The 14,514-nt window shown below is 35.9% G+C and overlaps 1 protein-coding gene across 1 annotated transcript in view; it reads right to left on the bottom strand.

Moving 5' to 3' along the window:
* The window catches only part of LOC100370804 (uncharacterized), a 60,865-nt gene extending 55,857 nt beyond the window's left edge, over window positions 1-5,008 (bottom strand). Inside the window, exon 1 of the mRNA XM_085496149.1 lies at window positions 4,820-5,008. The gene's annotated coding sequence lies outside the window, so the exon portion shown is untranslated. The remainder of the gene's footprint in view (window positions 1-4,819) is intronic.
* Between the last annotated feature and the right edge of the window lie 9,506 nt (window positions 5,009-14,514).

Raw genomic sequence — 14,514 nt, 5'->3', positions numbered from 1 at the left:
AACGACCACGGCAAAGCACTCACTACATTCCTCTTATAAAGCCTACACTGAACGCTATTTTAAACATCTTTTATAGACTATTACAATTTCGCTTCATGACGTCACAGGTATTACTTCCCAACGATAAAGTAATATTGACTGATGTCACAATACAACAAAATTTAAGATTCCCCGATGACACGTGGATTTTCACTTTCTTTAATTGCTTAGTGATTTAAGTGTGACTGTGGATCTGAGGAAGGAAACGGCAAACATGTTGATAAACCCGTAATGATACACAACGAATATGTACAGTATCTACATGTGCTTTTGTTGTAGCATTTACGATGAATTATTCCATCCGTAGAATCCCTAATGTGTATTCTGACATGTGCTCTGTTGTGGTATATACGATGAGCTATTCCTTTATTGCATTCCATATGCTGTATTCCAACATGTGTATTGTTGTAGGTAGTATATAGTTATTCTATCCTTAGATTTCCTACATTGTATATGTGGCTTGGTGACTTTGCTATATTATCACTCATTTTCGGTTCGTGGGTCAGTCCATGACGTCACTTCACTATCCACCAGCTCCATAAACACGTGATAACCTCATAGTATTGGTGAGATATTTCGAGACACGATCAATTTTGTACGTTTAAAGGGTGGTCGTAGCGCCGCGTCCTGTTCGATATGGAACTCATAGCGACGTATACAACGCGTGTAAAATACATTGTTTATTTACATGAATTCGAACACGCGCTGCGCGACCACCACCGCGCTTTAAAGTGCATTATACTTTGCAAACCTACAATCATAATTTATTGGTTTGATTCATTAACAGGTAGAAGCACATGAACACTTGTTTTAATTTGACAGACACCTTGTTCAGACATGCCCCATACTGACGTGCTATTTAATCTTTTCCTCACAGTATACATATATGCACATACGTGAAACAGTTTTATTAAACTTTCCCTAATTTTATAATATTAGTACATAGGTACGCATATTTAATACTGTTCAATAGCGTAGTGCGTATCACATGTATATGACTGTGAAGATATTACTACATTAATAAAGCACGGTTTCAGAGACGACGAATGCTGCACCGTGGGGATTACCATCAATGGCAGTCTAAACGATAGAAATGCGGTGGGATTTTTTTGGAAGGTTTCGTCGTATCATTGATGACAGATGATGTCAAGACAACTTTTGGCAGGGGACGATTAAACCTGTAATTGTACCTACATTGTCGTCACGTACACGCGCGCATCCTTAGTTACACTGCAGGACTGTCCGTAGCTTAGTTGAATTCACTTAGTCACTTCAGGGCCCTTTTCTCACCTTAAAATTTAAAAATAAGGTTAGAACTGGACCGTTAAAAGAACCATTTATTCATGGTTACCGTTTTTCTAAATCGGAAAATATATAGTGTTGATCGATTTATTTGGATTTTCAGCACTCAAGTGACTGTGATTGTATCTAAAACTCGAATACTCTAAATATTACCCTGTGTTTTATTGTGATCCGAGAAAATAAATCTCACACAAGGAGGGCCTGGAATAAGATTTATCATACTTTTGGGGGGAATTTTGTCTTGCCTGTGGGCGCAGGACTCCTGTTGTATATTGCCATACGTTAAACACCCCCCACTCCCAAAGTTGGCAATGGAGTAATCATTATCAAAAAAGGGAAATGAATCATGAGACGCGCATGTATTTGAGTGTATGTTTCGTGACTGGTTTAATAGTCAAATCGATAAGTAGAACTGGATAGATTCCCGGAAGTTGAATCTGGTATTGATTCGCTCACATATACTATAAACATTACATTTGTTTAACAATATCACCTGTCAGATGAGTCCTAATGAGACTTAATGACACGACATAGAATGAGTGATATCATCGTGTAAGTTTGAATTATTTAATAGGTAATTTCAAACGGTCGATATTCTTACTTGAGTCAGTGTGTTTGATATTACTCTCTTAACCTAATTGTGCATGGTGTCACCATTTCTTGAGTAAGATATTAAAAAGGAACCTATTATAACATGGGCTAGGAGACATACCATCGAAGAAAATATTTTGTTTTGAGGATCATTTATATTATACGTATAAAAATAACGATTCATTTTCTAAATCTTTGTTAATGAGATGGTGAATAATATGGCATGGTCAAGATTTCATTACTTTTACCATTGTAAACGATGCACAGTGCGAACCTGATTATACATTCATTTTGTATGTGAATACAATTTCAAGCAGAAATTTACAATGCTGATAAATCTTACGTCAAATGTCAACGAAGGGATGTTTTCTTATTACGCGACGTGCAAATTCTAGTTTACGCCAATTGTCTTTATGTTATATAGGAGAAACGGAAATTACAATTTGTATATACAATGCGAAATACGGAGATCGATTGCGGATATAATAAATCGAAAAGAAAAGAAAACAAACGACTTCACAGGTATTGGGTGTGCACCAAGCGTGCGCATTACATACAATTGCACTTGTGTTGACAATTTATTACAAACAATAAATTGCCTTTTATTAACACTGCCAAATTAAAAACGTTAATACGTTATTGTATTTGGTTAAGTATTTTGTAGCTATCTAAACACCCGTAGCTCGTGTTTAATTTACATGTCGCTTTTATTAATGCTTGTAAACGAGTCATGTATATAATTCAATACACACAGTGATATTATTCCCTTCGGTGCGCTGCGGGGCTCGTTGTTTATTGTAGAGAGAGTAGTTTTAATAGATAATGAAACATGATCGATATGTCAGCCAATGGGAGCAGTATAAAGGTCATAAAACCCGAATCAAATCCTCGTTCAGTCACTAATTAAGAGAAGGAAGTGTATACCATAACATAACGCAGTGTGACATCCGGGTAACATCGTGCCACCGTGCAAACCCCAGGAACAAATAAGGAACATTACATTACACTACAAGACACGAAGTCTAATTACTACCCTCCCCGCAAAAAATCAAGAGATAATTATGTTTCTGACCCAAAACGGCACCATAGGGACTAATTATGGTTAATATATAAATATGTGTAACTACCCACTGTCGGCTTGTGCTCTACACTAATGCTGTGTTGAGATACAATCAATAGTTTCCTTCTCGGCATCATTAGAATATTTTTCTCTACAATTATCTTAATGCTCCGGTTTACCCGTGTTTGGTTTTCGCTGGGAACCGTAATGGCGAGTCGTAACCTCCATCGTATGGAAAGCCATACACGTAAATAGAGTATGTTATAATGATTAAGGTAATCCATGTATAGCAACTTTTTTTTATAAATTTGACATTGAAAGATGTACGCATTTGTGTGTTACTCGGTAAGTTATTATAGATACACAGGTACATGCCCAATGTTTGCAGACACGGTAGTATATGACAGCAGATTGACGTTCAAATTTCACAGTGTCAAAAAGTACACGTCTACAACGATGTTTCAAATGATGAAATATCTTTGGTTTTTTATCACAAGAAATAGTTATTATGTGTGTCATAGTGATTCAAGATGTATTGGTATGAGTCAGGGAGCTCAAATTCTGGTCAAAATTAAACCATGATACTTCAAATTTTTATTAAATAACTTGACACATTGAGTCTCATTAGCTAAATTAGCAAATCAGAATTAAGGAAGGAAGGAAGGAAGGAAAGGATGAAATCGGTGACAAGTACACGAGTCTTCAGTAATCATGGCTTTACTATTTGCATATTATTATACGCCCAGATGTACCCATTCTTGGCACGCATGGTATGACTTAGATTGATTTTAATGACGAAAACATCTTTAGAGACGATGTTTATTTTCAATCTATTCAATCTCCAAGGATGACTACAAAGCATTTTACCTAACGCAATAAAATTGCTAATCATCTTATCTAATGGCTGTAGTACATGATCGTAATCTGACCCAAAGGGAATTCAGATTTCCAACGCCTTTCCCTCTTTTGCACTCAGCATCCATATTCCGGTTATAAATGTTATTGCCTGAGCTTGTTATTTTTTCATTAATATCGATAATTAATTATTAACAGTAAGTTTATATTCGTATGAGTGTGTTACCAAAATTCGATTTTATTAAAAAAACAAACACATTATGCGTTAAACTGTAACATTTTGAAGCTCGAATGAATTTCAACGGTAGTATAAGTTAACAACTTCATATACATCTATGTTCTGTCTAACAACTGCCAACTCACATACAAAGGAACGAACGCTATTATTGTTAATGACCATGAAGATGGTGTTAAGGCTCTCGTTGCAGTCCTTTACTTTTCAGTCTTACAGTGTTGACGTTCGATTTATTATCAAACTAATTAGTAACGCAGATGCCAGTTTATAGTCCAAATTCACTCCACAGATTGCATAGACTTAGGTTATGGATAACATGGTACATTAACAAGCCAACTGTAATATAATTGTTCATCGTGCTTATATATAATACAAATAAATGCCAATATAAAGAGTATGTCCGTTAGAGTGAATGTAGTTGCAATCAATTCCACTACATTCATCCGTGAAATTCTCTTGAACGGTTAGATATCGAATATTAACAGCAATCATTTTAACATTTTCGGGCAATTATGAAATTGACCTATATTACAATTATTGTAAAAGATTATATAGTCCACAACTTGGGAAATTGCGGACACTCTTATACGTGTGAAACAAAACATTGTTCTCGGAATATGATCGCCTAGTGTTTTGTCAACAGTACATTGACTATTTAAGCTAATTTATCACAGTTTGAAACGGATACACGATACATGCTTGTACAGTTTAATTATATTAGTTCACATTTCTCTTACCTCTTTCGGATCGCTCCTTGCCCTCAGACGGTGATTGCACAATTCCTACGCTCGATCTTGGGTTTTGTCAGGCAAAGTATCACTTGTTCGCTCTTGTCGTTATGCTGGCATTAACTTTCAAATCAATGGACGCTCCAGTTCTTTGTCAGACTCTTTTAACGGATCTCCCTCCCCCAAACTCTTCTTGACTATGACGTAGGGCGTTATTGAACGCATGTAGATATAGCACAGTGATTGGAGTTGCTACACGAGTATGTCACGTGACCCAACCACACAATGGAGTGGAAATCGAACAAGCCAATAGCGTAATTCGAGAAATGTTTCATCCCCAAGGAGCTCACAGAAGTAAACGCCTTATATGGAGAAATTAATTACGCTCATGCCAAAAGATACTAGTTGCCGTGCTTTCAAATATCTTTTAATAATATTAGGTTAACCTGAAGGACATTACAGACACTGGTTTTTAGAGGTCATCTTCTTAAAATTCAGGATTGTTACAATACGCGCACATCACGGCATATATTGTGTGGGCTATATGATTTTACTAAAATATTTTGCATATAGTGTCATATATATGTGATGTGTGTGTATTACAAACACACATAGATATATAGACCATGATCAAACAGTCTATTCACATTTCCCAAATGGAGTTACTCAATCTTACACCAGTATTCCACTTCAATAACATAGGCTTTTAGATCAGAACTTTTTTTTCTGTTTAACGTGTCAACACAATATCATGCTCATGATAATTGGATGTCACGTGGTATTCACTTTGAGTTACTAGTAATATTAAAAACGTTACTTGTTATCGGAAGTGCAATTGAACTGCTGCACACATGCAAGTGAACATTTTGTTAATCAGCCAAAAAGTCGCGTACTCAAACGTGGCACTCCACGTCACGTGATAACAATTACCTGGCAACAACGACTGATTTATAAATCGGAAAACACAACCGTTCTACGCTGCATGTCTCGTTTCATTTTTCTAATCTGATCTGATCAGATCCCGGGAGATACACGACATTATTTAATGTGATTATTTTCTACCTGATTACACGTGTAATCGTTCGCCAAATCAATTGATTTTGTAGATTGACATCTGTGTGCGGTTGCTAAACAAGCTGAATCTCTGCTAATGTAACATTCCTTGTTTCAAGGAGTTAAGTCTAATCGCTGATCAAGATTTAAGTTGCTAAATATATATACCACACCGAAACGTTTGTTTTAAATTTATCAAAGTATTAAAATTTTCTCATTCAATCAATTAAATAGTGAGAAATGTGTTGTTAACGCTATTTAGCTAACTTTCACTGTGCCCGTCGTTCATTAATTTAAAAGCAATTCGAGGTCATTGACAATTTGAGTTACAAAATGATAAAGACAACAATAATCTTTCGATTGCGAAATACTGTCTCCTGGTTTTTGTAATTGTATCTTCAGTTTATCAGCGTATCTAAGCAGGTATTTTAATATATGTCGACGTGACGACACAGATGATGGCACTGCGTGGGTCGATTTCCCAACCTAGTTAATCTATTTCACATGTGTATATATATATCGTATATTTCATATTAATTAATAATTAGATAGCCAAGGGGTTGTCTACTGTAGTTTTCATTACACCTTACATATACTACGTGTATATATTTCTGGCTGAAGGATTCAAACGCCGACACTGGTCAATGGAATACACTGACGCAGAAATACACAAAACCCATGTTTTTCTTTTTTCAATTTACCAGCAGTTGCGTAACATCGATCCAAATACATTATTTGACGGTATTTGTATAATACATCCAAGCAGATGCCATTAATACAAATACAGTCGTTCCAGACATCAAAGTTGACGACATCATTACAAATACAATCATACCAGACAAACGAATTGAGGACATTGATCCAAAATACATTTGTACTAGACGTACAAGCTTATGACATTGATTCAAATATAATATTACTAAACAGATACATTGACGACATTGATCCGAATATATTTGTGTCGGACATACAAGTTAACGACATTTATTCGAATACATTTGTACAATACCTCCAAGTTCAAGTTAACGTCTTACATTGATTCAAATAAATTCATACCAGACCGAGTTGACGACATTGATACAATTGTGCCTGTTAATAAAAATAAAAATAAAATAGTGCATATACCAAATAATGCAACCAAACTTACAGTTTTGAAATATTTTCAGTTAATATTGAAAAGCAATAATCAAAGATCAAATAGTAGCACATTATTAGGATACAGTGGTTTCTCTAAGGGCACTTTATTTGCGGCCTGCGATCTTGATGTTTTTTTCCCAACTTCAGGTTACCTGCATGCATTAACGACTTGGTAAACGTGTTTCGTGTATGGGTCTAATCTGTACAAAAACAAATGAGCTGCATGGGAGTAAATAAGCCGCACTCTGTCAATAGTTTTTGATATTTTCATAAAAAATCTATCATGTCCAGATTGTATTATTCCGTATAAAGCTATTTTTTTTTAATTTCATAAAATACATTCGTGCAACACATCTAAGTTACCGACATTATTCGAAACTCGTACTTGTCTTACACCCATTTTGAGAACTGAAAGCACGTGTCACAGCTAATTCACCGTTTTTAATTGTATATCATAACAAGTCTAATTACACTGTGTTAAAAATAAGGAAACAAGAGACCACAACCCACAATATGGGTATGTACTCGCCTAATTTAAACATCATTGTACATCACAAAAAAATAAATAACTGAAGTCAAAAAATATGTAGCACTTAGATAATATGTCATTCAAAATGTGTAGTAATGATACAACATGTACTTCGCATTGCTAATTGTTGTTCTGGCGAGCACTTGGAGGATGGGGGTGGAATAATGCGGGCTCAATTCAGCGTTAAACATTGTAGAGCAAACAATTGTGAATTATATATTCTTTATCTAAAATATCTTTTCGAAATGCAGTTTTTCACACATTTAGCTATTATCTCTGTGTTTTTTGTTACCGAAGTGAATGACACCAAATATTGTGTTCAAATAAAGCCTGTATACATGTCAATCAGCATATTTTCACAATTCTTCATTTAAACGACTTCTGTACAGGGAGTCCCCAACTTTCAAAATACGATAATGGTACACTCCAAAAGTCGTCTGGCTGTTCAGTGCGTCTTTGACTGTAGCATTTTCCAAGTTACTCGACGTAAAGACACACACTCATAAACTCAGCAACGTTCACTTTAGCATTTTAAAGTATAGAAAATATATACCAAATACGACGGAAATACCAGTACCACCACTCATGGTCATCGATGATTCGATATCTGTCAAGGATCGCTATATTTTAATGGTTGTATTGAATTCCCAGAAACAACCAATTCGTCGAAATTAGGTCGACCAAGAATATTCAACACGTCGAGAAACGCTAAACACAATGCGAGATTATCGTCCAATGTATGACTTTCTATCTGCCATAACCGCTGTCGTGTGCATGTATTTGTGTGTTACTGACGTCATGTTGGATAGTGTACCCAAGTGAAGCTATACATAGTCGCATAAACACATACAAAATAATACCTGCGATATTTATTTGACTTAAACATATTTTTTCACCGCGAACTGCAACCTAATTGTTAATTGTGAATTTAAAGCGCGGTGGTCGAAGCGAAGCTCTTGTTTGAATTTCATGTATTAAATAAACAATGTATTTTACACGCGTTTTGTATGTTGCTATGAGTCCCATATCGAACAGGACGCGGCACGACGACTGCCGACCTTTAAAACATTTTTTATGATTAATCAGTCGTAGTTAGTTAAAGGATAATATTAAAATGTGTACTAGCGATTACATAGTAGTAATTACTAGGCGTGTATTATTTTCAACTGTAGTTGTGATTTGCTCAACAGAATCGAATTATGATGAATTTTTGACATATTTTCTATATATTATATGTGTACTAGTTCTATTATTCACAGTTAGTAGCTGTGTAATGGTGTAATTACTTATCATGATATCACTATGGTTACCGATGACTAGTTAGTAGATTTGTATGTATTTTAAACTTTCAAATGTTAAACTTTGGTAAATATGATTAAAATAATCTTGACTTTGAATTTAATTATGTCAACATTTTTAAATGTTAAAACATTTTTGCCACATACCATAATAATTAAAATAAACTAGACGACCGACTCCATGTGATTGCATTACCTGTTTAGATAACTTGATTGACTGAAAATATCTTTAGTGATTTCGGAATTTTTAAAAATTGGCCTGCATTTTGAAATGTTGTGACACTATATCGAATTAGTTGTGGGCAAAACAAGGCCAGGTATAAAATGTTTATAAAATCGTAAGTTAATATCTTCGTGAAAGAAGCCCATTGCAAATTGTCTAGTAAAATACTTCAATTATGAACTAGTTGAGTCTCAGTTTATAAGTTGCTGAAAAGTTATTCGATGAGTAATAATGGTGGGTGTATTTCAAGTACCACCTGTGCGTCAATGGATGGTGCAATATCACCAACACGGCAATTTAATAAATAAGTTTTAATGACCTAACAGCCTTCAACAATATAAGTGCGTATATTGGGAGGGGGCACGTACACAACACTCAGCTCTCCGCTGAACACAGTCAAAATCAATGATTGTAGTTTATGCAGGATTCTACTCTGATAAATCACGTGATCACAGTTTACAAATACAACAATGCATAATAACAGTAATGAACACATCACGTGAGTCATCACATCCACAGCATGTAATATCAATTGAATTGCAATCAATCATAATAATTAATTTCCTGTACGTTAATACAATGCCCGACGCAATCAAATTAACGAAACCAGAGTGATACATAAATACACTCCCGTACGGACTATATCAACCTCAATCCATACTCATCACTCATGTAAACTAATTGTAAGGTGCTATGTAAAATTAATTCGCTCTAATACATTAGATAAATACGATCCTTTCTTTACAATGTACGTTACCATATGGTTATTAAGCCGAGTTCAATTTAAGCTGTTGAACGATTCAATGTTAATCTCCAAGTGCCGAAATCACGCGGATGCCATCATATATCTGAAACTGACCAATTAAAATGTTATACAAGGAAATTTGAATTAAATGACGTAAATATGGGTGTGGTAAATTACAGTAATTTTCCCGGAATTTATAATATAAACATTTGAGTAATGTATTTTTGGAGTAATGAATTTTTTTAAATATTATATCAATAAAAAAATGATAAAAGACAAAAAAACATACTTATTTTACATAAGATTTCCCCGAGGCCGCCGTATTTTACCTTATTAATATCTACAGTTTATATCTGCGATGTGTTTTGGAATATATATATATTTTATATGTTTTCTCGTTTATGTTCTAATCTGAACTGCCCTTAGGTGGGTCATAACCTCTATCATTGCGGCCCATATTAGAAGGTTTAAACACCTCGTATCGGTTCAAAGGTGTTTATTATTTCTAAACCCCTGCTATGCTATCTCATTAGAAGTTCAGTAGTCGTCAGCGCACGTGACTACATTACGAATACATTTTAACCCAATATAATGGATTTAATACTACCAATTAATACTTTTAGTCTAATTGCGTTACACGCGATCTGTGTCACAGTCACGTGACGCATTCACCACAAATCGTTCAACAGTAGCGACGGCACACCGTAATGTAATTGCGTTGAAGTCGTGCCATAGACTCTTGATGAAAATACAAACAGACGGAGCTGACTTCCAACGAGACGAGTATAAAATCAACACATTATTCACCCCATCTAGTTTGACGACAACTCTATTGAAGCGTGTATAATATTTGATCAATTATAATTATACCCATGAGGCTTCAGTCAAGCAGTGACGTCACAATCACCACACCAAAATACACGTCCATGTTGATTTATTTTTAATTAGCAATGTGATATATCAAGAAGTGAAACTGCCCACAAGGATATGGAAATATTATACAGCTATTGTTTAGTGTGTATAATGTGATTACACAGTAAATTCGCTTTTCTGATTCTAATTCAGTACCGACTAGTTCGAAAAATAAACACACAATATATGGATTCTATGTCGCACGTGACCAATGTATATTGAATGAGGAAACACAATACATAGAATTACATATCGCATTTGACACACACTACTTAGGATTCTAGTTCACAATCGACACACACTACATAGGATTCTTGTTCGCACTCGATGCACACTACATAGGGTTCTAGTTTGCACTCGACACACACTCATCGGATTCTAGTTCACACTTGACACACACAGCATATGATTCTAGTTCACACTCGACACACACTACATAGGATTCTAGGTCGTACTGGACACACACTACATAGGATTCTAGATCGTACTCCTCGCACACTATATAAGATTCTAGTTTGTACTCGACACACGCTCCATTCGATTCTAGTTTGTACTCGACACACACTACATAGGATTCTAGTTTGTACTCGACACACATTACACAGGATTCTAGTTCACACTCGACACACATTACATAGGATTCTAGTTCACAATCGACACACATTACATAGGATTCTAGTTTGTACTCGACACACACTACATATGATTCTAGTTCGCAATCGACACACATTACATAGGATTCTAGTTCACAATCGACACACATTACATAGGATTCTAGTTCACACTCGACACACATTACATAGGATTCTAGTTCGCAATCGACACACATTACATAGGATTCTAGTTCACAATCGACACACATTACTTAGGATTCTAGTTTGTAATCGACACACATTACATAGGATTCTAGTTCGCAATCGACACACATTACATAGGATTCTAGTTCACACTCGACACACATTACATAGGATTCTAGTTCACAATCGACACACATTACATAGGATTCTAGTTTGTACTCGACACACACTACATAGGATTCTAGTTCGCAATCGACAAACATTACATAGGATTCTAGTTTGTACTCGACACACATTACATAGGATTCTAGTTCACACTCGACACACATTACATAGGATTCTAGTTCGCAATCGACATACATTACATAGGATTCTAGTTCACAATCGACACACACATAGGATTCTAGTTCGCAATCGACACACATTACATAGGATTCTAGTTTGTACTCGACACACATTACATAGGATTCTAGTTCGCAATCGACACACATTACATAGGATTCTAGTTTGTACTCGACACACATTACATAGGATTCTAGTTCACAATCGACACGCACTACATGGGATTCTAGTTTGTACTCGACACACATTACATAGGATTCTAGTTCACACTCGACACACATTACATAGGATTCTAGTTCACAATCGACACGCACTACATAGGATTCTAGTTCGCAATCGACACACATTGCATATGATTCTAGTTTGTACTCGACACACATTACATAGGATTCTTGTTCACACTCGACACACATTACATAGGATTCTAGTTCACACTCGACACACATTACATAGGATTCTAGTTCACAATCGACACGCACTACATAGGATTCTAGTTTGTACTCGACACACATTACATAGGATTCTAGTTCACACTCGACACACATTACATAGGATTCTAGTTCACACTCGACACACACGACATAGGATTCTAGTTTGTACTCGACACACATTACATAGGATTCTAGTTCACACTCGACACACATTACATAGGATTCTAGTTCACACTCGACACACATTACATAGGATTCTAGTTCACAATCGACACACATTACATAGGATTCTAGTTTGTACTCGACACACACTACATAGGATTCTAGTTCGCAATCGACAAACATTACATAGGATTCTAGTTTGTACTCGACACACATTACATAGGATTCTAGTTCACACTCGACACACATTACATAGGATTCTAGTTCGCAATCGACATACATTACATAGGATTCTAGTTCACAATCGACACACACATAGGATTCTAGTTCGCAATCGACACACATTACATAGGATTCTAGTTTGTACTCGACACACATTACATAGGATTCTAGTTCGCAATCGACACACATTACATAGGATTCTAGTTTGTACTCGACACACATTACATAGGATTCTAGTTCACACTCGACACACATTACATAGGATTCTAGTTCACACTCGACACACATTACATAGGATTCTAGTTCACAATCGACACGCACTACATAGGATTCTAGTTCGCAATCAACACACATTACATAGGATTCTAGTTCACAATCGACACACATTACATAGGATTCTAGTTCACAATCGACACACATTACATAGGATTCTAGTTCGCAATCGACACACATTACATAGGATTCTAGTTCGCAATCGACACACATTACATAGGATACTAGTTCGCAATCGACACACATTACAGAGGATTCTAGTTCGCAATCAACACACATTACATAGGATTCTAGTTCACACTCGACACACATTACATAGGATTCTAGTTCGCAATCAACACACATTACATAGGATTCTAGTTCGCAATCAACACACACTACATAGGATTCTAGTTCACACTCGACACACATTACACAGGATTCTAGTTCGCAATCGACACACATTACATAGGATTCTAGTTCACACTCGACACACACTACATAGGATTCTAGTTTGTACTTGACACACACTACATAGGATTCTAGTTCGCAATCGACACACATTACATAGGATTCTAGTTCGCAATCGACACACATTGCATAGGATTCTAGTTCGGAATCGACACACATTACATAGGATTCTAGTTTGTACTCGACACACACTACATAGGATTCTAGTTCACACTCGACACACATTACATAGGATTCTAGTTTGTACTCGACACACACTACATAGGATTCTAGTTCACACTCGACACACATTACATAGGATTCTAGTTCGCAATCAACACACATTACATAGGATTATAGTTCGCAATCAACACACATTACATAGGATTTCAGTTCACACTCGACACACACTACATAGGATTCTAGTTTGTACTCGACACACATTACATAGGATTCTAGTTTGTACTCGACACACATTACATAGGATTCTAGTTCACAATCGACACGCACTACATAGGATTCTAGTTCGCAATCAACACACATTACATAGGATTCTAGTTCACAATCGACACACATTACATAGGATTCTAGTTCGCAATCGACACACATTACATAGGATTCTAGTTCGCAATCGACACACATTACATAGGATTCTAGTTCGCAATCAACACACATTACATAGGATTCTAGTTCACACTCGACACACATTACATAGGATTCTAGTTCGCAATCAACACACATTACATAGGATTCTAGTTCGCAATCAACACACACTACATAGGATTCTAGTTCACACTCGACACACATTACACAGGATTCTAGTTCGCAATCGACACACATTACATAGGATTCTAGTTCACACTCGACACACACTACATAGGATTCTAGTTTGTACTTGACACACACTACATAGGATTCTAGTTCGCAATCGACACACATTACATAGGATTCTAGTTCGCAATCGACACACATTGCATAGGATTCTAGTTCGGAATCGACACACATTACATAGGATTCTAGTTTGTACTCGACACACACTACATAGGATTCTAGTTCACACTCGACACATATTACATAGGATTCTAGTTTGTACTCGACACACACTACATAGGATTCTAGATCACACTCGACACACATTACATAGGATTCTA

The sequence above is a fragment of the Saccoglossus kowalevskii genome, chromosome 22 (assembly GCF_978046115.1).
Source record: "Saccoglossus kowalevskii chromosome 22, keSacKowa6.1, whole genome shotgun sequence".
NCBI lineage: Eukaryota > Metazoa > Hemichordata > Enteropneusta > Harrimaniidae > Saccoglossus > Saccoglossus kowalevskii.
The sequence above is the reverse complement of the archived record's forward strand: the minus strand, read 5'-3'. Positions and strand labels throughout refer to the sequence as shown.